The sequence below is a fragment of the Capra hircus genome, chromosome 8, assembly GCF_001704415.2.
Source record: "Capra hircus breed San Clemente chromosome 8, ASM170441v1, whole genome shotgun sequence".
In the NCBI taxonomy this organism is placed as follows: Eukaryota; Metazoa; Chordata; class Mammalia; order Artiodactyla; family Bovidae; genus Capra; species Capra hircus.
The window spans coordinates 96391637-96418222 of record NC_030815.1 but is presented as its reverse complement, the minus strand read 5'-3'; the positions used below and the strand labels follow the sequence as shown (position 1 = coordinate 96418222).

At 43.6% G+C, this 26586-nt stretch overlaps 1 protein-coding gene across 1 annotated transcript in view; it reads right to left on the bottom strand.

Moving 5' to 3' along the window:
- The window catches only part of ZNF462 (zinc finger protein 462), a 152584-nt gene extending 133798 nt beyond the window's left edge, over nt 1–18786 (bottom strand). The window contains exon 1 of the mRNA XM_018052556.1: nt 18490–18786. The gene's annotated coding sequence lies outside the window, so the exon portion shown is untranslated. The remainder of the gene's footprint in view (nt 1–18489) is intronic.

The following is a 26586-nucleotide window of genomic DNA, read 5'->3' as shown; positions in this document are numbered from 1 at the left end:
TGGTTCCATTCAGTAACTGACCATGAGACAAACCAGTGGTTGGCCTTCCGAACTGATACAGCTAAATTTTAACTAAGTAAGGTTTTTTCCCTGGAAACAGTCAATAAGGTTCCTTGAGCACCAACCTAAGGAATGACACTCTAGGCTGGAGATTAAAGAAAAGAAGCCCATAAGAGTCACCTGTGTTGGGCCATCTTTTGAATTCTGGACACCCAAATCTCTTCCATCAGTGCTCTTCTTAGGAAATGTCAGGTTTATCTTTTCAAGGACTCAGTCAAAACGAAAACACCAGAACTTCATCAAAGGAATTTAATAAATAATCTGTTACATAGAATGCTCAAGATGGTGCAAACAAAGGTTAAGGTTACTTTTCTTCCCCTTTACCAGATTTTGGAGTCCTGTTTCACTGAGGAGCACTCTGGCTCTCAAAAGTCACCATGTAATAAAAGATACTGCTCAGCTCCTGTAGCCAAGAAGCTAAATGTTTATCAGTCCCACCAGGACAAGCTTCAGGGAGCCCCTTCACAGGGATCTCATGTGGATTCAAGTGTGTTCTGACTCCTAATCAGTCACTGTTCAACAGTGCCCAACCTACAATCAGTGTTCTATAGAAACTTGAGGGTAGAAGAGGGAATTAGTATTTTTATGTGCCCACAATGTATCAGGCTGTGCAGAGGCTGACATTTGTGATCTTATTTATTCCCCAGAAAAAGCTTACAAAATGAGTTTTTCTTTCTAGATCAGGAAGCTGAGGATCAGAGATTACATCATTCACTCAAGGTCACACAGCTACTCACTGGCTCTGTGGCCTAAGTTCTTCCCACTACATATCATGGCCCTCACTGCCAAGGTCTTCAGGGGCCTCCAAACACTGATAGCAAAGGGTTCCCTTCTGCTGGATCTCTGCATTAGAGTCAGATGTTCCTTCCCAGGATGAGAGCACACTGCTCCCAACACAATCTCCAGGACTCTTCAAAGAGGGTCCAGTGTTTCTCAAAGTACCCAAACACTGATGATGGAACAAGGTCAGGCCAGTTCCTAAGATATGAAGCAAGATGAACTCAGCAGGTCCTCCTGCCAATTGCCCTCGTCCTTACTCATCTGCTGGAGCATGCCAAGGCCTGCCAGGAATGACGCAGACGAGGGTCACCATGGGTGATTCTATACCCTTCCAGACTGCTACAAAATAAAAGCTCGGTGCTGCAACAGGCTGGCTCCTTGAAAACCCACCAGCATTGTTCACAGGGTTCAAACCTCTGAGAGAAACTCTTTGCATCCGTCAACCTCAGCATTCAACCCGGGGGGTACAGAGTCAAGCAGCAGTCTAAAGGTAAAAGGTCTAGGAATCTATGGACCTAAACCATGTTGGAAGTCCAAGTCCTTATACTGCTTGCTGGCTATTCTTTAATTCACAAAGGAGTTGTAATGTACAATTTTCCCTTGCACTGAAGTTCTAACTATAAACACACTGAAATAGAAAACTATAGATGAGTATCACAGTTATGAAAGGCCTAGCTTCTGCCATTAATAAAAATGTGCCCCAACAACCCCTCTTTCTACTCTACCAGCCCCACAAAACTGACCCTAGAAAGGCAGGTTTGGTGAAATTTAGAGCTACTTAACATAAATAAACATGAAACCCACACTTGGGTTAGGAGGTGTGGCTAATTTTAGGAGACTGCTCCATGTATCTGATGAAATCTGGAGCCTGGGCTTTCTGACTGGTTTAATGCAACCCTCGAGCCTACATCTAAGTAACTCCACCTCAGTATTTTCTCCACAGGGGAAAACAAGTGGTAAGGTGGCTGAAAGAAGGAATTCATTTCTGACTGTGAGGTCTTCCCAGGCAAACTGTCGGGTCTGCTCCAGCCCCCAGGCTGCCGAGCGCTGTACCAGGAGTTGACACCCAAGAGGGCTGCAGCATTTAGGAACAGCTGATGAGAGGCAGGTCTCACAGGCCTTCTGCTGATCTGCATTTGGGAGTATTCATTCAAGAGAGGCTGTGAGATCCTTCTGAGAAGCAGGCAGCAGAAATTGAGAGGGCTCTTGGTGATCAAGTGCAACTCTGCTGGTCCCATTCCTGGGAACGGGAGCTTGGAATATACTTCAAATGCATACAGAAGGGAGTCCCAGATATGAGAAGCGAGTTCAGCTGATATGAGAATCCACTTTTCAAAGCGTCAGTGACTTCACCCCCCCCCTCCTTTAACACAGCTGCGAAGTCCACTGAGTGTCCAGCCAAGTGCACTTGTGCGTTTCGTGCCCTCTCATGCCCATGAGAGGACCCCGTTCCAGCCTGGTGGCTTGCTGTACTTGCTCATCAGCTTTCAGGTTTCACAAGGGAAAACAATCTCCCCCTCGAACTGTAGAAGCTTTCTTTTCCAGAAGAACTAGACAACCCTGATGGCTCTCTCCAGTTACATAGCAATTATGTAATTGCCGAGCTTCTGCAGAATCATTCTGGAACCATTCTGCAGCCTTCTCCTGACTACAGCTGCAGCACGATGCTCCGAGATGGTTGCAGCCTTTGAACGGATGGCCGGTCTCAAAGCTGAGCACAAAGGGATGTACAATGGGATTCCATCTCAAGCGCAAAGATGCTCTGGCCTCATGAAGCCCTTTCTCTTCCTCCTGGGCTGTGTGGCGAACTCCTGCCTCTGCCCGCCCTACATGTGTGTGGAATGTGCTTCACTCTGTTTATGCTGACAGATTCCAAAAGAGGCAGAAAATCAGCTGAAGTTGTGCCATGGACCATACACAAGGTAGTCATTTAACACATCATAGGAAAGCTCCAGAAGAGGACAAGATGCAAAGGGGAGGTGGGGGTGGGGGCGGGAGGCATCTCTCTAGGCTTCCTGCACTGGCATGAAATGAGTGCTTCCCTTCCTTCTGCCAGCTCCAATCCTTCATGTTGACATTACACATCCTGTACTGTAGATCCACCCCCATGCTGCCGCTTGCCCAGCTGAATTATCTCCTGCGTCACAGCGGTGGTAACAGAACTGCTGGCTCGGCAGACTTGAAAGCACCATTTCAATGCTTTATGCGTTCAGCAACTGGACATATTACCAGTGCGTCGGTCAGGGCTGCTTTGTGGCCCTCTCAGCAGCCATGCAATACTCAACCTAACCCTTCTGCTAACCAGATGGTCTGTTTGCCTCTTGGGACCAAACCATTCAACTTTACTTTATTAAATTCTACCAAAATGTGGGGACAGTTTACAGCAGTGTGTCTGGTTCATCTCCAACAGGGTTGCTAAGATGAAAATGACCTAAAAATAACTGGAAACTCGACTTCACACCAACAGAGAACAAGATATTTTGGAGTAAATATTTAAATGATCTGCCAGATTCCACACCCCAGCAGCATTAACGACAAGGTTAGCAAATTATATTGTAAATACATACACACACAGATTCAGAAATAAACACATCTAAATAGGAATCCAGCCTCCAGCCTAGGGTTTACCACCCTCTGGTGCAGTTAAATGTGGTTAAGGACAGCCATCTCCACCATAATCACTCCAATTACCAAAACAAAGAAGCTAACACAACTGGTTAAGAGATCCCACCTCCCCTGGGTTTGACCACCTTGGCACTCTTGCAGGCATGCCAGGTACTCCCAGGGCCCTCAGTAAATGGCTGATGAATGAATAGAGATGAATGGGCACGTAGTTCTTAAATATAACAGCATCAATAAAACACATTTTATGAGAGTGAAGACACTAAATTCTTTCCAGCTCTATCATCATCCCACAACTACTAACTAGGAGCGCAAAGCCAGGCAGCGGATAAATGGCAAGAAGCAAGCCATCTGTGCCAAAGGCAGTGGATGGCCAGTGATTGATCACTGCAAATGAACTGCAGAGGTGGCTGGCCGTCCACTGAGTACCTGGCAGGATGTTGCGTATTTTACATACATTATGCCTCTGAGCCTTCACCAGAGAGGGAATTCCACTCTAAAGATAAACTAGAGGCCAGGAGCAAATGAGGAACCTGACCCAAGTGAAGTACATCACTTTTCTACTACTTGGTTGTCACAGATGAGTAAGGATCTTACAACTTGGAAAGAACTGGCACAGATGAAGGTGGCAAACCGCAACCCCCGCCCCGCCCCCGCCCCTCCCCCCCCCCCCAAACTATCCCTGCCTGAGGTCTCCAGGAAAATGGAAAGATCGTTCCAGTCCCAGAGCTTTTCTGCCAGCCCAGGAAGGCCTAGTTACAACCCCTCCTGTGTCTTCCCACATTTCTTACTTTCCTAAGGGCATTCCACATTATTACAACCAAAGATTACACCCACAGAGTCACCACTACTTCTTTAATTTGGGGGTCCACCCCTTGAGACCAAAAAGCTCTCATTTGAGATCATCCTAAAGATCTGAACACCAGTAAACAGTAATGAATGGTCACTTTTTTTTTTCCTCCTCCTCAAAAGTCTCTGCACACAATTTTAAAGCAGCAACTATAATTTTTTTTAAAGAATTAAACATTTCTTTATGTCTCTGTAAATGTTCAAAATGTAAAAGTAAATACATAAGGCTCCATGGGTAATCCACTTTGAAAGGTGAAGAATCACAAGTGACCTACCCAAGAACCACTTACATGTTCTCCATCTCTGCCACCATCACCACCAGACTGCCACCAAGGAGCTACCAATGAATGGTCTTGTGACTTGGAGCAGACCAGGTTAGGTAAGTCCTATTAGGCCCTACCAACACCCTTCCACATTTTGAAATATCATCTACCCTGAAGGCACTCTAAAATTAGCCTCCTTACCCCTGAGATCTCTAAGCATCTGATATTACAGGACATAAGTAAGACAAAGTGGACATGGGCTATTAAAATAAACATTTGCACAGAGAGGACCAAAGCAATTCAAAGCAAGGCCACAGGATAGCCCTCCAGCCGGCTCAGAGCTACCTACCCCAGCGAAGCCATACAGAAGCAATCAACCTTTATAAAAGACAGCACGGCCCAGTATTCTCATTGAACAAATATGGTATTCTTAGATCATTTTTGCAAGAATGATGCCAAAAAAGAGGAATGACACCTTTCTCCTAAAAAGCTCGAAGAAGTTCACATTGATTAAAAATCGTTCCCACAACTCTGCAGGGAATATTTCTGTAAGGTGAGACAGTAAGTACACTTTTCCAAGAGGACGTGGCGTCATCCTCGGGTGGCTGACAAAATCCCTACTGAGCACATGGGCACATGTGGAGTGTGGCGGGGTCCACAGCCAGCCAGACCAGAGGTTCACAATCTGGAAAAGTCTACCTGTGAATGGACCACAGCAATGAGGACCACTCATCACATAAGACAGAAATGGTGCAAAATTAATCCAAACATGGAGTCTAAGACCAAGGACAAAACAATTCACACCTGAAAAACCCTCAGAGCAGACCTCTACCTCCGTTTCTCTATCCATGAGGAAGACACTATCATTTTCCTAGGGCCCATTATAAACGAGAATCCTTACACACATAATACATTATAGCCCTTATGTCAGTTCTACAGATTCATAATATTATCCCCATTTTACTGGATAGGCAATTGCAGGAACAGAGAGGTTAAGTGATTATTAAAGGTCACACAGCTAGGAAGGAACATAGACACATTTTATCCTGCGACTGTGCAAGATTCAAAGAGCATGCTCCACCCACTACACACCACTTTTCATAACGAAGATGCCAGCACAGAGAACTGCATGTTCACATAGAAAACCTGAGAAATTTGCATTCCTGATGCTTCAGCAAAAAATAAGCACCTTATCCCAAAAAGAGTATCCTATCTATGTAAAATATATCTACATACTTACACATATTTATATATTAATACACACACACACACACACACCCATATACCCATAGACATGGTAGCCAAGTTCCTACTTGTTCTTCAGACAGTTCAATGCAATGAAGTTCAGACATAGTGTGCAAATTTTAATTGCATGACTTCCCCATAAAACTGCATGTCAGAAAGGGAAGGCTGCCAAGTGACAATCTGGCCCAGTGATTCACAGTGTCACACTGACATACCCACTTCAGATACAGGTTGTTGTTTGTATTTCCTAGAAATCATTGACTTCATGTAAGAGGTAACAGTAAAGGACGTCCCCTAGCAATGACATGTTCTTTTTCTCTTGGAATACACTGGCAGCAAATGTCATGAATTTGCAAAAAAGGAGGGGGAGGATCCTGTAAAGTTAAAAGCCCTTGCTCGATACTCCTCAGACTTTCATGATCCTGTGGATAAGGCAGCATCTTAAACACAGATAACTCTCTTCTTCACTTTAAGACTGTGCCCTATAAAATAAAAGATCTATTCAAATGAATCACTTCAAATCCACTGAAAAGGTATCATGGCCTGAGGGGAAAATCTAGCCAGTTTTTTTATTTTTTTATGCTTCAAGAGTCCCATGTGCTGATTTATTAATGTTTTTCAGCCATGTTTGACTCTTAAAAACTGAAGAGTTTAGTTTTCTGTAGACATCAGTTCAAGCCATATAATGTATGCACGGGCACACAGACAAGATGATGATGCCACCAACTTCTTTACTAAAGTAGGGGAAAAGATGATGGGAAGTTGGCAACGAGGGAAAAAGGACCAGGAGGAAAATACTGGAAACATCCGAAATTCACCCTTTAGAAGCTGCTTCAGAGAAGACTGCTAACACTTACCTGAGCTGGGGTCAATTTTGATAACTGTAGTTGACGTCTAGAAACGGGGTTATGAATATAATTATCATGAAGCAGTAATTGGGCAATCACAACCTAATTAAGCTCACTGACTATATTATCTTGTTTTTCCCCTAATAATCACATAACATTTAACACTTGCTCATTTTAGGACCTATGGGTGATGTTCATTCACTATTAACAAGCAATAGCCACTGGTCAGAGAGACTGGATGAGGGATTCAAACATGAGAAGCAACCAAGGGGTGGGGACTAAATTCAGGGACGGCTGAAATCTGTTCTTCAATTCCACTTCGCTGCTCAGCACACCCAAAATTACTGAGAGGCAAGACCATGGGAGAAGATGGAATGAATGATGGGGATTCACACCAGTGGAAGGATGCAGGTCTGTTCTCTTAAGCACGTGCTATTTTATGTGATCTATACAACGTGTATTTTTTTTTTCACATTATAATGCAATCTGTGTTAAGATGAGTGATTTTTGTCTTATTTTTCAGGATAATGGAAGATTTCTCCACCAGCCCGAAATACATAAACTTTATACGTTTACTTCCTCAAACACATTCTAAAGCTCCCTTTCCTCCCTAGCTCTTGGGTATTCTCAAATGCAATGTCCTGTTCCCAAGTGGATGTCACTGCACCCATAGAGAGACCTTGACTCAATTTACCTACACTTTCTGCAATGCTCCTGAGGGTAGCCTAGGGAGATGACTGTTTAAAGAATTAAGAGGAAGATTGAAGAAATATTTGAAGGTCTGGTCCTTGAGACAGGCTGGTGTGAGGGAGCATCTTAGATATCTAGGCACTATGGTGAAGGCTAAAGAGAGTCTTTGTGATTCTTGCGTTAGAAATTCCACCCAGAGAATCCCATGCTTTGGTACAGGTCGATTTTAGTCTCTTCAACTTTGTGATCTGTTGGGGTTTTGTTTGGGGTTTGTTGTTGTTGTTGTTGTTGTTGTTTTTGAGCCTTTTTCCCATTACAAGCTTTTATCTAAGAAAACAATGGTTCTGAAAAGTTTGGTAGATAACGATACAGATGACAGGTTAAAAACGAATGGCTGTGTGACTCCTCTGGGACACTTTATAAACAGGACACATGCTTATCCTCCTAGCCAGGTTTTGGGTCGAAGTCTGTCTAAGGACAGACGATCACCTGAAAAGATCCATGGCAAAGTTAAAAAGGTTTTAGAAAACCACCATGAGCTGCCTGGAGGTTAAAGAGTCTACTCAGCAATTAATGCCCAACTGTCTGTCCTACAGAAAAGCTACTGTCCTAGATATCTGAGGGATTTTTGGACCTGCTCCATGGCCCTTAGCACAGCTTGTTACTCTATTAAGGGCATTTGTGGTCATCCCTGAACAACAGCTTCCTTACTGTACTGTGATGTTTCAGGGAGAGGCAAATAAAACCAAAACACCCATCATGTCTCCAGGATCTAAGCAGAGCACATGGTGATCACCAAAGGCTTGGAGGATACTAGCACCCATGCTTTGAAGAGTACCGGCATTATTTTCCAAAAATCACTCTTAGACAGTGGAACTAATTTTCAAATATGTCTGTGTGGCTTTTGAAAAACATTTCTTGTGCTTCCAGTAAACAGAGCCAACATAGGGCACTGAAACTTTCAAAGGGGGCCTTCACAAGGAAAAACCATCATCTCTTCCTAAAAAAAAAAAAGTCACACAGCATTATCCTTCTGCTTGTAACAGGGAGGGGCACCTTTTAAACAGCCAGGTGTATAATTACATTATAATACTGAGTTCAATACAGTACAATTTTTAAATATTTATTCTCTAAATTTCCACCCACATGGTCTCTTGGGTTTTTTGGTGTTTTTTTTTTTTTTTCCCCACCATCTCCTCTGTAACTCAGAAGAACAAAGAGAGGGCACTCTAGTTAAACACACTTTGTCAAGCTATTACAATAAGTTATATCTCTCACATCAACTAATATATTACAATTAATTTTCCATTAAGCTCAGATTTCCTTCCAGAACACCAGGATATACTCCTGGCATAAGCAACTGTAAGAGATAAACCATCAGGAACATAAGCTATTAGCATACTAAGTAATAACCAAGGCCAGTTCCCAGCAGCTGAGAGTCAGGAGGTGGTCCCCCTGTGTGTGCATCCTGGCTCCCCCTATCTCCATGAAACTTGCGTAAATTACTTTACTTCCCCAAACCTCAGCCTTCTCTACCATTTGAACAGCTCCTGGTTCATATTCAATGTTAAACAAATGTTACCTCGTATTAAATATTAACTGTGAGCGTTTTGTTAACGGTTGATGTGATATTCCCACTCTACAGAGAAGTTGGCCGAAATTTTTGATGAAGCAATCATATTTAATCTCCTTTTGGAAGGTCTTCTTGCCCAGCATCAGAAGGGACAATATTCAGTTGACAGCAGAAGGGGGAGAAATTTGTTTTCCAATGGAAGTATAGTAATTGTATTAATTTCTGCTTTAGAGCAAAGTGACTCAGTTGTACACACATTTGCTTTTTTTATATTCTTTTCCATTATGGTTTCTCCCAGGAGATTGGGTATAGCTCCCCATGCTATACTGTAGGACCTTGTTGTTTATCCATTCTAAATAGAACAGTTTACATCTGCTAACCCCTGACTGCCCATCCACCTCCGCTTCCTCCCTCCCCCCACCCACCCCCAACCCCCACCAGCCCAGAAGTTCTTGTAGCTGAACTCTGACATTCAAATGGAAACGGTCTCTTCCATTCAGACCCCTTCCCCAGTTATCATTATGAAATACTAATTAACAGTCTTCAGAGAAGACCACTTAAGATAGAAACCATTGAAGAGAAAAATTTCTGGGTGACAAGTACCTTCTTATAGAAATCTTTACATAATCTCTAGCTGGTATCTACATTTTGGCCATCTTCAGCCTATGACTCAGTGTTCAAGTTTTACCCCACAGGTAGGACCCCCAGATCGGGTACAGTCTGGGTTGGTTGATCTGATGCTCGGCTGCAAACTTACTGGTCATGACACAGAGGATGACGTAATTAAGGATTAGAATAGCTGAACATTCTGGACCATGGTGGCCTTGTTTTGGACGTTAAAATACCAGGATTGGATTGACAGACCAGTCTGTGATGCCTGGCTCCAGCAAACAGCTTAATCCCAAGCTGGACACAGGTAGTCAGCATGCTCCATGCCTTTCGCCTCTGAAATAAGCACTTCTTTGTTCCTCACGTCTTCTCACATCCAGAATGCAGGTAGAGAAGCTCTATGGATAACCTTAGCGAGGACTATCACATGTTCTGCCCATTAATAATGCAGCTGCTTTCTGCTGTGCTCTATTCTCGACTTCAGTCCTTTTCCAGGAAAATCTCCACCAACATCTACTTAACCAGCTCCATCAACCTTCCATCTGTCCTTTACCAGCAACGCTGTATTTTTAACCCCAAAGTCATAAATTGTCTCCCAAGACCAATTCTATTTTTTTACAATAAGGACTGATCAAAGAATGTGGATCTGAGCCCTGGTCTTCATATTTCACGTGCAATAGGTACCAAATTACAAGGTCTTTTTCCACTTGCTTTATTGTTTTTTTAAAAGCAATGTCTTTCTTCCTGTAGGCTCTTCCCAGTGGACAGCCCTGTCTCCTCTGACTTGTCAATCATTCTCCCACCTCTCTTTTTCTCCTCCTCTTATCCAAGCAGTCTCTCCTCCCCAGCAAATATCCACCACGTAATTACGGCAACGCTTTAGCCTACTTTTCTGTTAGCTTAACAACCCTGTCTATTTTCTACTTGTGCTGATGCCACTGTTTGCTTTTCTGACGGGCTAATCCGTGTATCCTTTCAAGGCCTAACTTCCCCTACCATGAAAGCAGCTGGAGTTCTGATTCACAGGTGCTTTCCAAAGCTTTTCATTAGCAAGAGAAATGAGATGGTTTAGAAACCCATTTCTTAATCTGCAGGTGAGTATGGGAACCTTTGTGCAGCAAACATCTTTCAAGTATCCCACATTGTGCCACCGCACAATTATTGTCTGACTAATAAGTACAACGTTAGAGGCACATTTGTCACGTTAAAAAGGGAGAATGTTCCCTCAGAGCAGATCACTACCGCCGCCCTCCCCCCGCCCCGCCCCCCACCAGCCTCTGGTATTTCCCAGTTCAAGAGAAGAGCGCTCAGCTGATGGGGACCAAAACTGAAGGACTTTCCTAGTCTTAAGTCTGAACAGGGAAGAGAAGAATTCCAAAATATGAAGGCTTTAGCTCGTGTTCTGGTTCAACTGGCCAGACGAGGGCTTAGGGAGCGAGTTTGGCCTTCCCCAGCTGGGCTCTGCGGCAGCTAAGCCTCTCCACAGATCCTGGGCTTAATTACTTCTGACACAGTTGTCTCGCCTGGGCTTCCAGCTCCTTTTGTGTTCAAACCAATCTCAATCCAAAGGTAAGTCTTGGCCTCCTCATCTTAGACAAATGCTTCATTTCCCACTAAGTGATCCTAAAACATTTTCATCAGGACCCATGGGTTTGCTAGTGGAATGTTCATCTTTTCTTGCACGGTCTTGGGGGAAAACCTACTAGAAAGCCTGGCAAGTCACTTTTCGAATTAAGAAGCCTTCAAAGATTTTTTTTTTTTTTTTTTTTTGACAAATAAGTACTGTCCCTCCCCTCATCTTCCTTTTACCCTCTGGAGTAGGCTCTGCTCTCTGAATGAAGTTGGAGGGGGATAAGCTGTGGTCAGACCCAACAGAAGTGCTTTCTTAATATTCAGAAGCAACATGCAGTGAACTACACAAGCAAATACATGAAAGCAAGGAAATCAATACCAAAATACCCATGACCTGGCACAAAAAGAAACCTTCTCTCCAAGAATAACCCAAGAAGAAAAAAACTGTCTCCAGCTAGGAATTAGGCAAGAATGCTTTGAAGACACCAAGTCATCTGCTCACCAGAATTAAAAAACACAATGCTTTTGCAGGTGAACCATACGAGGAACCTCTCACCCCAAACTACTCTACCTCCTGTCCTTCCAAGCCCTGAAAAATCCAATCTGGTGTTGGAGCCACGCAGCCCAAGGCTACAAATCCTAGGCGTGGGTCAACTGATAAGGACAGGATCCCTTAGAAAATAGAGACATTTGACAACAGCATTTCAGAGCAGAAAACATCCATCCAGATTCCCAGTATGTGCAGTTTTCCCGATACAAAGTTCAAGGGGACAAAAGACTCCGAAGAGCTTCCTAATAAACTGTCAATGCAACCTAAATTCATAAAAATGCCTTTTCCCCTCACTTGGAAACTTCTCCTCCTTTTATAAATCTCAGAGACAGTTCCACTTAGAATTTCTTCTCTCCAATCCCCCCCCACCTCCCCACAACCAACCCAACCCCACACTTTTTTTCTTCCTTCAGTACTGGCATGCAAACCATGCTGTTTTAACTTCTTTCCTGTTCTCCCAGTTCTTCTGGAACATTTTATTTTCGACAGTCAACTCATCTGGAGGAGTGCCACACTGAGGTCCAACTGTTTATAGCGTTAACTGTGTTTCTGCCAGAAGTCCACATACAGCCCTACCTTCTCCAGACTGCCTCCTGGATTAAGAATTTATGCTTTCGTTTGGAAGAAGCTTAGAAAATGTGGAAACTTCCAAACATCCCTCTTCTTCTTTACAAAGTTACTCTCACTTGTCCAAGTGGAATGGAGAATGGAAACCCATGATCACCCTTCAAGCACTATCCCATCCCTCTCTCATGGTTAAATGTGGCACGTGCCTTTCAAACAGCATTTTAAGGAAGACGCTGTGTCTACTGGGGCACAGGAAATAGCTGGTCACAGGTCTTCAGGAGAGAACTGGGTCTCGACAAGATACATGGAGGACACATTTTTAGATCAGTCTGGAACTCTGGGAAGCCACCAGTCACCACTAAAGACTGGATTTCACCCTCCTGGCCATTCATCAGTATTACAAAATGGCATCTCAGCAAGAAGCCAGTTGAAATCTGTACCAGGTTGCAAAACAGATCCTCAGAGTCCAATTGTGGGCACTTTGGGAAGCTGCAATAGACCCAGACAAACTTCCAAAGAAGGGCATTTGAAAAGGACTCCCCATCCCTGGATGACAGAAGTACAGGGAGGAGGACAATCAGAAGAAAGGCACAGCTTCAAACCCAAGAGTTACAAGTCCCATGAACAAAACAGGCCTCTGGAGCGTATTACTCCTGTGAATGACCACGCTCGGCCTCAGGCTCCCCAACATGCTAGACTACCTAAAATAAAAAAAAAAATCAATACTCCTGCCCCACTAGCATATGGTTCAGAGTTTCTGAGACAGCCTTGCACTCTGGAGAGCAGAGCTGATGTTTCACAAACTGCTACACTCACAGGCAGTAGAAAGGGCACTGGGGTGGGAGTCAGCAGACCTGAGTTCTAGGCCTGGCTTTGTTACAAATGAACTTTCTGACCTGTGCAAGGTCTCTGTGCCAGTTTCCTCCTCCTTACAATGCAGGGGGAGGGGCAGGGGTGAAGGAGAAGATCTCTCTAAGGCACAAAGCAACTCAATGAGAAGTTCTGACTTCATATTCATTGTTTAGGGTGTTATCAAGCAGTCAGCTTTGACATGATTTTTAGTGTTAATTTCTACTTGGGAAATAATGCATTTGTCCACCACCCCCAAAATCTCAGTTTAATCCCCATGTTCCCCAGCCTTCTTTTATCTTTATAAATGCCTCTTTTCCTTTCTTTTTTTAAGCAACCTTCCCCAAACTAAGACTTGTGCTATTAAAAGAGCTTAGAACTTCCCATTTCCTTGCTAGCGCTAAAATTAAACTGTCCATTCCTTAGGGTCCAACATAACATCTGCCAGATGTCTTGGCATATCACACAAAAAGAGGAATTTTCTTCTAACATTATCTACTTTCCTCTCTGTTTTCTCATAATCAATTAACAGGTCACCAACACCCACCTAATGTTTCTCTCAAAGCCACCAACTTCCTAAGTATGTGAACTTCACAAGATACTTGCTTACACACACACACACTCATGGATAATAACTTTTATTTTTTCAGTTCACTAGATTTTAGTAATAGACACTGGAAATATTTCCCCCCATTTCCTCTCAATTTACTTAGTTTCCATGTACCAACCATCCAATCATCCACCCATGTCAGATCCTTTGCAATTTGAGTTCATTCTTATTTCCTAATTTATGAGTATGGCATTGAGAAATAGCTTGTTTCCTAGCCTTCAACTCGAAACACTCAATGCAGCTTTGTCAATGTTCTGTCCCAAGAGGCAGTAAACTGTAAGACTGATAAAGGCACATACCAGAGAAGATAAGTAAGGTTACCTTAACCAAGAAATCTCAACACTAGGAAGAATCCAGGACAGACTAGACCTTATTAAACTCCATCACACAGAAAATGGGACTCTTTCCCAAGGCAACGTTACCCTTCTTTCCTTTCAGGAAAACTACCCCAAGTTCTTTAAAGTCCACTAGCAGAGCTGGATTTCTTTTTCCCCTATTGTCTTACAGAAGACTCATTAGAAGAAAAGAGTATATATATATATATTATATTACTGTATATATGTGTATATATATAATGTTTTCATCTAAAAGTTATCTCCAAAAAAATAAATAAATAGATAAAAGTTATCTCCAATTCCAAAGATTAAGGGAAAAAACCAAGTCCTGGGAGAATGTAATCAATGAATTAGGCGGACATAAATCAAATATGAGGAAAATTATGGAATCCGAAGACCCAGCAAGAATATTTTTATGGCAGGTACATCACAATTCACAGTCTCCAGAATGACTTCTCTCTGTGACTATATCAGAGCAAATTAGGTAACAGCTTGCCTACCAAGCCTCATCAACTTGGTGTCTCTAAAACAAAAAGGATCTCTGAGTTTTGACATCAAATGAGAAGGTTCCATTGGACACTTTCTTTATTTCTCTCATGGTGGTTTATCCAAAGTAACTGTCCCATTTCGAACGTACATATCTAGAAAGAAGCAAGATACCATGTCTCGAATATAATGGTGCTTCTCTTGCTGATGAGCATCAGAGATGGATGAGTCTCAGGTTGGAATACATTCGGAAACTCCAAAATGCCTCTTAGATACCTAATTTTTCTCCCCCAGAAAAGCTTAGCTCTAAGGCTGTCTACATACAAAAACACCAAAATATTTGGTTGCAAAGTAAAAAATACGAATCAAACTGCTAGACTGGCAACCAGTTTGTCAGATTCTTCCCCCCACTGAGAGAAGTAATTAACTGGTTGTCCTGGTATCAACAACAACAACAAAGATATCATAGAAGTTTGCTTCAAGATCAACAAATAATTTATTTATGTTTACATAATCATATATGGTTAATTAGGTGCAAAATTATCTGGTAATTACTTCCCCAAATAACTCTCTTTATCCCATCGCATTTGAACTTGAGTTTGAACATGTAGCATGCCTATATATACATATATACATTAGCAAATTTAAATCTAACATTGATGACATTCTACTTAAGAGCAAAAGTTATGATATCAAAAATAACATTCAAAAATGAGTAATTAAAGGGATAATTGCAAGTAAGATTTTTTTTTTAAGTGCTCTTGGAGAGCCCTAGGTTATTAATAAAGAAGCAGAGTTCTGAAGAGTATTTTTAAATGAGTACACACATCAACTGAGAATCCTGAAAACCATACATCTATGTCTGCAAAAGCAGGATTTTACTTCATTGGCCATGGACAATTATCAGCTAAAGAACCATGTATTTCTTCTCTCCTTTCACACCTCTCAGAAGAACAATAACCCTCAATTAATGACACAACAGTTTGGTTAGAAAAATGTGATGTTGTCATATACAGCACGGTGCATTTACTGAATGACACTGCTCCCAGTTACTCAACAGAATATAATTACATCTGGAATCTAAAACCACCTCGATCTGTACAAAAATACTGTAGACATAAAGAACTTTATATACACACACAAATCTGACATATAATGAGAAAGCAAAGCCAGAAAAAAGCTGGTATAAGTCGCTCACCAATGTGTTCCTTATTTCTGTTGAAGCTGGTACCTTTCTATATTCCTCCTTAGTTGAAAACAAGGTCCAATCAGCCTCCTTCCAATAAATTAACTGGTTCTGAATCTCCTCCATTCCACTGTGGAGCATTTCTCGCCTATCTTCAAGAGTCCATCTAATATTCTTCCAACATCTTCCCTCATCCTCAAGATGGCTACCTTACCTAATGGAAAAGCAACATCTTCATGGTTGGCTTTTATAAATTCCTCAAGCATTTCAGGATTTAGTTCTTTACTGCGATTGATTACATACATTCTCTAGAACTAATCCGTGAAGAACTCCAATCAGTGTGTGTGTGGACTGGGTAGATTTGGGTCCTTTCTTCAAATCATCCTCACAAAATGTCTTCCTCTAAGACTAATAAATTCCTCCCAATTAGAAAGGTGAAGCTACCTGGACAGAAGGTTTTCTCAACTGACATAATATTTTAAAATTTTGTTTCCATAGTGACATTGTTAAGAAGACATCTGATATTACTTGAGAACACAGAAAAGGGAAGAGAAAAAAAAAAAAAAACCAAACAGCAGAATGGAAGGGAAGAGGGAAAACAAAGGAACGAAAAGAAGGCCTAACACACAAATGGAGCATCCTGAAAAGAAATGTAGACCTTCCAGAAACTGGTGTCAGCCAGTCTTAAAGAGTTCCTCTGAGATCTTGCAAGATTTGCTGTTGCTGCTGTTGTTTTGCAGACATCAACCTCAACCAGACAATAAAGTCTTGCAGTGCATCAAAACATGATGATAATCAAGCCTCAGAACTCCAAAAATCTCAGCTCAGGGCCACCACCATCTTCACAATGAGGAAATCACATTTCCTGGTGACTTGCAGGAGACCTGGAGCAGCTTAAAAGTTCTGTGAAGGACCTCAGTGGGAAAATGTTTAAGGTTTTGCCTTGCCTTTCCCAAAGGAGGTCAAAACCCTACAGGTCCACTCAAAAGGAGAAAAAAATTCCAAAAGTTTACTTTAAAATGGAAACAAATGCCTCCATAACTTGTGAAAGTACTCCTTGGGTGGGAGAAATATCTGAGAAGCCCTTCCAAGCCCCTCATTTCCTTGCATAATGAACAGATAGCGAGGAACCACCACAAGATTCGCCCCCTAGAAAGGGAGAAGGAGAAGGCAGGCAAGCCTCCTCTACCAGCCATCACCAACAGAGCTTCAAAATGGAGACATCCATAATTTTATAAACACTTCTCAGCTTTGTCTCCTGGAAACCAGCTCTCCTCCATTTTCTGGTGGAGTTACAACATGACACGGGCTTACCTGACTCAGTTCCCAGCTCTCAACCAAACTAGTTACTTCCTCAAAAATCCTGCAAGCCACCTCCAGAAACAAAACCAAAGCAAACCAAACAGCCAACACAGACACTCAGACACAGCCCCCGGGAGCCCTGGGAGAAAGCCCCAACTGGTTGGTCTTTTCCCATCCCAGACGCGTGCTTAAAAATGAAACTTTTTTTTTTTTTTTAAAGTAGGGGAGGAATATAAAAGGAACTCCAGGCAGCCTCCCTCCCTCTCTGTAGGTTAGAAGCTACAATGAAAAGAAAATGAGGGTTCCTCCAGGAATGGTGAAAAGCCTGGAGAATGAACGTGAGAAGAAGCTTTGTGTTTTGGAGTCTGGACTGGAACCAAAGCAGACAGCTTGCAAATGGAGGACAGGGAGATAAAGAAAGGGAAAGAGAGGGGCTGCTCCAATGGGGGGGCGGCTGCGGCTTCCCCTCGCGCCTGGAAGGAGGGCAGACCCCTGGGAACTGCACCAGGAGTCAGGCGACCCCCGGGCCTCTGCCTGGGGGTCCTTTCTCCCTTCCTCAGAGGAGAGCCAAGCGTGTGTAATGGCTTCTCCTCTCCAGAAACCGTTGTCTCCTCCACCAGACGCTTCTGAACCCCCAGCCTGGAGACAGCTCCTCAGTGGCTCCTGAACCTGCGCCCCCCCCCCAACTCCCACCGCCCCGCCACCGGGCCGGCGCCCCCCGCTCCTCGCCTCTCTGCTCACCACCGCCGCCGCCGCCACCCCCCGACACATCCCGACCCCGCATCCCAACTTCGGGGAGAGAGAGAGAGAGAGCCAAATACCTGAGGAAGAGGGGGGTTGCCAATCCGCACGGCTTTGCCATCGGGCTGGGGACAGGCAGACAGAGAGGGGGAAAGGAGAGGGACAGAAAGAAAGAGGTCAACCCGCTCAGGTCGGGGCGGCCGGGAGCGCTCCCTCCTCTGCCCCTCGCTCGCTCCCTCTGGCTCTCTCGGCTCAGGTCTCCTCGACTCCCGCCCTCCGCCCCCCTCTCTGTCCCTACTCCTGTCCCCACACCCGGAGCATCCGTCCTAAGCCTCCGGCTCTCTTCTCACTCATCTTTCATTTTCTCTTCTCTCCCTAGAACTACACGAAATTAATTAAGCCACAGCGCTCCGCTCCCCCCCACCCCCAGCAGAAGGAGCAGCCAGCAGGAAAAGCACAGCCACCTCCACTGCCACCACCGCCACCTTCTCCTCCTCTTCCTCCCTCGCTTCTCCTCCTCCTCCTCTTCCTCCTCCCCCTCCAGCTCTCTCTCCCTCCTCCTCCTCCCCCTCTTCTCTCTTGCTTCTTCTCCTCTTCCAACAGCCAGTCCATGCAGGGGACTTCCTCTCCTCCCGGCTCCACCAACCCTCCTCGGCCGAATGAATGAGCGCGTTTGTGCCTCCACCACCCCGCGCTCTCCTCCCCGCAGCACTCGGACCACCCCGAGGTGCTGGTTAATTGCAGTAACTTACAGAAGAAGCGTCCCGGCGCCGGGAGGTGTTTCGGGTTCTCCAGCCCCACCGCCTCCTTATCCTCTTTCTCTTTCTCCTCTTCCTGCTCGGGTTATTGTTGTGGAAGTTGTTTGGGAGTCTCATGTGCTTCTGCCGGGTCTCAGCAATGGAGGATCGCCATCTTCCCTGCCTTCCTCGGCTCCTCAGACTCGCTGCAGCGGCAGATGACCCGAGATATCCGTCTCTCTCTCTCCCTCTCTCTCCCTCCCTCCCTCTCCCTCTCACTCTCTCCCTCTCTCTCTCTCCTCTTCTCTCTCCTCTCCCTTTCCCTCGCGCGCTCTCTCTCTCCCTCCCTCCCTCTGTGTCTCTCTCTGAATAATGAGCAACCAGAGGGAGAGAGAAAGCAAGACAGAAAGAGAGAAGGCAGACAATCTTCTGCCACACAAAACGCCGGAGCACCAGGGGGTGCGCGAAGCCTTTCTAATAACAACAACAACGTGCGGGAGAGAAGAAGAAGAAAAAAAAAGGAAGAAATGAGGAAAGGGCTGGAGGTGGGGGGGAACGGGAAGAATTATCCAAGAGCTGGAGAAGAGGAGAAGGAGAAGGTGGAGGAGATGCTGAGGCTGCGGCTGCTGTCCCCCCCTCCCCCTCGCTGAACCCCAGAAGGAGGCAAGGTGGTTGCAAAGTTAAGGCTGGGACATTGTCTTTGTCACTCAGAGCAACACAGAGCCAGGCCAGTGAGATGCAAGAGGAGGCGGTGGCGGCGGCGGAGGAGGAGGTGGTGGAGGAGGAGGAGGAAGAGGAGGAGAAGGAGGCAGAGGAGGAGGAGAAGGGGAAGAGGCAGATGAGATGAATAAAGACCTGCGGAGAAGGCGGTGCGAGGAGCGCGGCGACCGGACTGAGGCGTGCGCGCTCGCGTCCCGGAGGCACCCGGCCGCCCCGGCCGGCAGAGGAAGCCCCCAGTGAGGACCCTGCCCGGCCGCTCATAGCGCTCCCACCATCAGCCCTGCCCGAGGAGCCGAGTCTTGGCCCCAGAGAGTCCCTCACACGCATCCATCTAGAGGCCAATCTTTGCAAAAGAACATACACGGGGAACTAGAGGTTGCAAGTCTAAACCCAGATCAACCACGTGGGGCTTTTTAATCCCTTTCCAGCTTGCGGTGTGAGTATCTCCAGTGAAAAGCTCAAATTGTCCATTACTGGCACGTATTTTGAAGTCTTCTCCTCCGAAATAAAGACTCATTGTGCATTTTATTTCTTTTCTGATATGGGAGGGGGGCTGGGGGAGCGAAAGAACCCATCATTCTGAGCCTCGGAACCACCACTTTCTTTTCCTAACTTGTTAAGTGTTTTGACGGCGCACCAAAAGGGGGGAAAAGCCTACTTAAATAACTTTACACCCTCCAGCCCGGCGTTGTTTGCACTTTCTGGCTGATCATCTAAAAGCTCAGAAAGTAACAATCAGAGCTCCTAATGATAAGGTGTCATGGTGTTGAAGACAAGAGAACCAAGATGAAGCTTTCACACCTTGAATTTTTATTTCGTGTATTTCCCCACAAATCGTTCTGAACTATTTATTTTGCAAAGGAGTGCGTTTACCCTCCTCTCTAAGTCCAACGTCTCCTAAGGCTTTAATTTGATGGCGGGAGGGGGCGGGAGGTGGTGCCTACAGTATAAAAAAATCAATACAGCAAGTCAGAAGCAATTGAAGTTCAAGGGCATGGGCTGCTTGTACCACTTCTATTCCTCGCATCCTCGAGTTGGACATCAACAGTCTCGAGAGAGAGAGAAACACGCAGCGCGAGGGGCAGAGACCTTAATTAAAGTTTCTTTTGTCCGCGTCTGAATTGGGGGATGTTGCTGGATTCCTTTGCATTGGGGAGCGCGCATCCGGTGGAGAAGGCGCGGTGTAGAGGATCCAAGGCAAGACTGTCCTCTGTAATACTCACTACTTCCCCCCGACCCCACCCACCCCCCGAACAACAGTCCGGGCAGACATCCCCATAAGCCCATACAATAAAGGGGAGGAGGAGACGCGCGCGGAGTTGGTTCCCACCAGATAGCGGGGTTTTATAAACAGATCTGACTCCTTTTCCCAGCTTTTCCCCAATCGTTTATTCCGGGGCAGAATCTCTCACCCAGAGGCACGATTTCAACCCCTTCCAGTCAACACTTCCTGCCCTTTTCTCCTCCCACTCACATTGAAAAGCTTGGGAGCCCTAAAAGGGTGTTGATGGCGGGGGTGATAAATAAATAAATAAATGACACTCTACGCGTGCGGTGGAGAAGAAAGGAGGGGGGAGGGAGAGGGAAGAGAAAAAGTAGGGAGAGGAAAACCTGGAGGAGAAAGCTCCGAGGCGAAAGGGAAACGGGAATCCGAGAAAGAAGAAAGGAGAGAGGAGGACGGGAAGACTCGGCAGTGAAGTGACCCTGGCTTTGTACAGACTTGGGAGGACTCCCCCTTCCAGGTGCCTGGAGGGACCTGGGGAAGTCCTTCTGCCCCGAGCTCCTCCCCCACAGGACCCCAGGGATGTCTGAGCGTTGGCCGCCGCTCCCCCATAAATTCCTCGTGGCACCGAGAGGAAGCGCGCCAGGTCTCCATCGTCCCTCCACTGCCCCGGCTGATAATTTACCTCTTTGTCTTTAATAAAAAGCTGACTTTTTCTGTCAAGCTCTGCACCGGGAAAATAACAATCGTATTTCAGGTTGAAAGCTCCTATCACTGTCGGGTTTTGGAGGCTGTGATAAAATCTTCATCGACGTGAAGGTACCTTCTGGGATGGCTTGGGTCGGAAGTCCTAAGATGGGGGCCGCTCTTCCCTGGGGGCAGGGGGGCAGGGGCGCGGGGAACCCGGCGGTGCGGAGAGAGGAGGAAGCGACGAGGTCAGAGGAAACGCAGGGCTCCTGGGGCACCAAAGGGCTTCCCGCAGTCGGGGAATGAGCCCTGGGGAGGAGCCTTTCGCGAGAACGTGAGCGCGCCCCAACACGCCTCAGACCTCATAAACCCACTTGGCAAAGACCGGGGAAGCGGCTGGCGGACCGACTGCGGTGAACTCAAGAAATTAACCTGCCCTGCAATTAAACGGGCTGCCGCCCTTTCAGACTCACCTCGAGCGACCGAGATAGCTCCCGAACCGGCCGCGGGGGGACCTGGCTCCTCCCTCCCGTCCCAGGAGAAGAGGACAAAAAGGGGAGATGGACTTGGAGATGGCCCCGCCCTTCAAACGCTCCAATCCTTGGAAACTAAACCTCCTCTCCAAGCCTCCACGTCTAGAAGGGACAAAGGCAGCGAGGAGATCCAGAGACCGATGGAGAGATAGGTGGCTTTTCGGGCTTCTCAAATGGGCGCTTTGGGCGAAAGGGACAATGGCTCAGTTTCCATTCCAAATACAGGATACTCTTGAGAAGACCATCTTCTGGTTTAGAAGCAAATTGACTTCCCAAAGCCGTGAAGCAAGCTACTGGAAAACTCTTGCATACCCTGGTTTTTGAATGTGAGAAGGCTAAAAATTCAATTCATGACACCATACACAAATTATTCGACATTTTTTGAAGTCACGAGTGCCTGAACTATCCATCTAAAAATAGTCGAAAGAAATTAACATGAAAGAAAGAAACACGGTGGGGGAATGTGCTTTTTGTTGCTTGCTTGTTTTTATTGGGGGTGGTTTTCTTTCAAATGATAAGAAAGTTATTTGGATAAATAAAAGCTAGGTCACTCAAGTAAAGTGTTGAAGCTGAAGGTTTTAGTGAAAACCTTGACAGACTTGGCGCTTAAGTAACTGTAATTATGCTTTGCCATTAGCGGACCATTAAGATAAACAGGAGAAAGTTCACACCTCCTGCTATTTCATTCCCTAAGAATATTCACAAAGATAATAGAAGGCTCATTGGTGGGCTCTCTCCTCCACCAGGAGGGTTAATTTATAAAATTCTTAATTAAAATGGAAAAGCTTAGATTTTGTACACAGGCAACAATGTGAAGCAAGTCTCCTGAGGACATGTTGACTCCGTGAAATTTGCCTTTTGTTACTGTACCCTATGCCATTATTCCCCTGGAGTCATATGGTATTTCAGGACTCTGTTTATGTTCCAGGAAATAGGAATATGTGGGAAGCCCGGACCTTCTTCTCCCTTATCATGGGTGACTAGCATACACACTCCTCATAAAGGGAAATTATGGCTCATCAGAAGAGTGCCTTTATGAGCATTAATAGAATAATAAATCTTGCAATTTTAGTTCAAGAAATAGTAGAGTCCTATAATCAAAGTGACCCATGCAAATATGATCCACTTACTTGCCCGACCCTAGCAGGATAGAGATAAACTATAAATCATTTTGGTTTTTAAAGGTTAGGAAAGGAAAGCACCCAAACCTCTCAAAAAAAAGTGTTTATGAAGGGAAAGGGTATGTCTATCTGCTGTAGGAAGGAATCATGGAAAGAAGGAAGAGTTGGTCCAGAAGCTCCATTAAAAAGATAGAATTTCAACCGAAACAAGAGTGAATAAATGTTTTAATGTCATTGGTTCAATACTGACATTATATCGTTAAAAAAAAAGCCCTGCTTCCTGAAAACTATGCAAAAAAAATTCCAGTTTATAAATCCCACTTTCTAAATTTCAGCTGGAAAACTGTTCAAGCTGATGATTTTAGCAAAACAATATTTCATCTTTAAACGTTTGACCACACACCTCTTGAACTTGGAGGTATTTTCTTTCCTGCCCTATGTAAAACTACTTTTCCATTCAATTCAATATAGTCATTTTACTATTTGCATTTATTATTTTCAATGGGCTATTTATTTTGAATTTTCAAAATCTTTTACTCTTGTTGAAAATTAGTCTTTAAAAAGTTTTTTTTAAGACTTCAAATTGGATAACTATGGACTTCAGATATCATATAAGTGAAGTCACTAACACATCTTTCTGATCTCTTACAGAAAAATCAGTATTTTCTCATAAACCCAAATCTAAACACATGTAACTAGTTGACTGGTGTCCATGCCTAGCAAGAAGTGACTGGAAGAAGACAAACGTAGATAATTCATGATTCTGAATATCTCTCAAAGGAAGAGAAATTGCAATAACTAATATTAAACTTACCCTATGTGAATCTTTGCATATATACCTGTAGATAACAAAGATGTTTCAATACCAATGTTCTAATTTTTCTTTTTTTTAAAGTCTTTTCCCCAAATGGTAGAAGTTAAATTTACAGTCCTACCAAACTAGGTTCTGTAGTATGAAACATTCGGTGGAATACCCATCAACAATTGAATATTTGTTTAGCATTTACGATATGCCATACTCAACTGAATACTAGTGGTACAAAGATGAATAAGAGACAATAAGTCAAAGTCTAAATGCATGATGTTCTTTAGGAACCATTGGCTTTAAAATCCCATTATGAGGACTTATACAGAACTTTAGATTTTTACTCACTCGAAAACAATACAGGACATTGGCCAATAAGGAAACATTAATTCAAACATTTTTGTTTATACTACAGAGTTATTAGGCAGTAATATTCTGTTAAAATTTGAGGATTTTATTTTAAAACCAATGACTTGCTTTAACTTATTATTTAACATGAAATTCTAACTAGAGAAGATCTTTTTAGGAAGAAGGAGCTGTGTTAGACCATCTATGATTGTATTAACTGAAATTCATAAGAAAAAGACACAGCTGAAAGATTGGCCATTTTTTGAGGCATCCCATCCAGTAGACACACCAGTATTTCCAGATTCCTACCACTCACACTCAAACTGAAGCTCAGAGAAGGGATGTAACCTGGTCAGGAACACAGCATCCTAAAAGTTATCGTTTTGATTTCTTTCTTTCTTTTGTTTTGACATGCTTCCATACTACTTGTACTGTTATTTACTTAACATATATCATTTTAAAATAAACTTTAAATAATACAAAAATAATAATACTCATGAAATCACAGATCTGGTGGGCTATTTATATATAAAATGTCAATACACATCAAAAGAAATTTATTATTAAAACTAGAATAAAGAAAGAAAAGATTTTGGATGAAAAAATTAGTCTAAAAGTATACCTGCCGAACTCTTAATCGTAAGGAATGAGAAAGGTGTAAGGGAAACTGTTTCAATTACTTTTTGGTGTACAAACAGGAATCATTTTTATAATTTAAAAAATAAGAAAAAGATTGCACGGTCTAGTGGTCGCTAGTATAACCCCAGAGTAAGCCTTTGCATTACACATTCTCAGAGGAGTTAAACATTAGCACAAGGCTTTTCAGTACAATTTTAACAATACATATTTAAAGTCTTAAAATGTTCACTTTTTTTATTCCCTTAATTCCATCTCTTAGAACCTACCCTAAGGAAACAGTCAAAAATGTAGAAAAGATTTATGTTAAAAACAATGATAGCAGTAAAACAAACAATTGAGAATAACTTGTGATTAAGAGAAGAGGAATCATTAGTCAATAAATCCTCACTCTGATGTATTAAGCAGCTTAAAATTATTTATGGAGATTTTGTAATTAAACAGAAAAATGGTCTCATGTTAAAAAACTAGATATAAAATTAAGATCACTGAATATTTTTTCATAAGGCATGCACTCAGAAATCACCTGGAAAGGATGTCAATAGTAAATTGACTTATAAAAATTTTAGAAACTGTAGAAATTCTAAATGATCTCTATAAATTCTATAAATATGAAACCATATATACATATATATGTGTATATATACATATGCATGCATGGTATTACTGTTTGAACTGAATTATCAATTATCTGTTCAAATATTTCAAAACATTTTAAAGTTAAATGGTGGAACCCATTTTCGTGTATCTAGTAATATTAATGTGTCTAATTAATACTGCTAATAGAACAGTGTCGCCGTATCTGGTTTTCACAAAGATAATTTAATTTGCTTTTTACAGGGACAATAGGAACATTTGAGAGAGTATTCTGAGTACATTTTATATATAAAAGGAAATTTAGGACCAGTGATTTAACTTAAGACCTTCTCAACCCTAATAATGTCAGTTCAGTTCAGTTCAGTCGCTCAGTCATTTCCGACTCTTTGTGACCCTGTGAATTGCAGCACGCCAGGCCTCCCTGTCCATTACCAACTCCTAGAGTTCACCCAGACTCACGGCCATCGAGTCAGTGATGCCATCCAGCCATCTCATCCTCTGTCATCCCCTTCTTCTCCTGCCCCCAATCCCTCCCAGCATCAGGGTCTTTTCCAACGAGTCAGCTCTTCCCATGAGGTGGCCAAAGTACTGGAGCTTCAGCTTTAGCATCATTCCTTCCAAAGAAATTCCAGGGCTGATCTCCTTCAGAATGGACTGGTTGGATCTCCTTGCAGTTCAAGGGACTCTCAAGAGTCTTCTCCAACACCACAGTTCAAAAGCATCAATTCTTCGGGGCTCAGCTTTCTTCATAGTCCAACTCTCACATCCACACATGACCACTGGAAAAACCATAGCCTTGACTAGATGGACCTTTGTTGGCAAAGTAATGTCTCTGCTTTTGAATATGCTATCTAGGTTGGTCATAACTTTTCTTCCAAGGAGTAAGCGTCTTTTGATTTCATGGCTGCAGTCACCATCTGCAGTGATTTTGGAGCCCCCCAAAATAAAGTCTGACACTATTTCCACTGTTTCTCCATCTATTTCCCATGAAGTGATGGGACCAGATGCCATGATCTTCGTTTTCTGAATGTTGAGCTTTAAGCCAACTTTTTCACTCTCCACTTTCACTTACATCAAGAGGCTTTTTAGTTCCTCTTCACTTTCTGTCATAATGGTGGTGTCATCTGCATATCTGAGGTTATTGATATTTCTCCCGGCAATCTTGGTTCTAGCTTGTGTTTCTTCCAGTCCAGCGTTTCTCATGATGTACACTGCATATAAGTTAAATAAGCAGTGTGACAATATACAGCCCTTTTCCTATTTGGAACCAGTCTGTTGTTCCATGTCCAGTTCTAACTGTGGCTTCCTGACTTGCATATAGGTTTCTCAATAGAGTTTTGCCAAGAAAATGCGCTGGTCATAGCAAACACCTTCTTCCAACAACGCAAGAGAAGATTCTACACATGGACATCACCAGATGGTCAACACCAAAATCAGATTGAT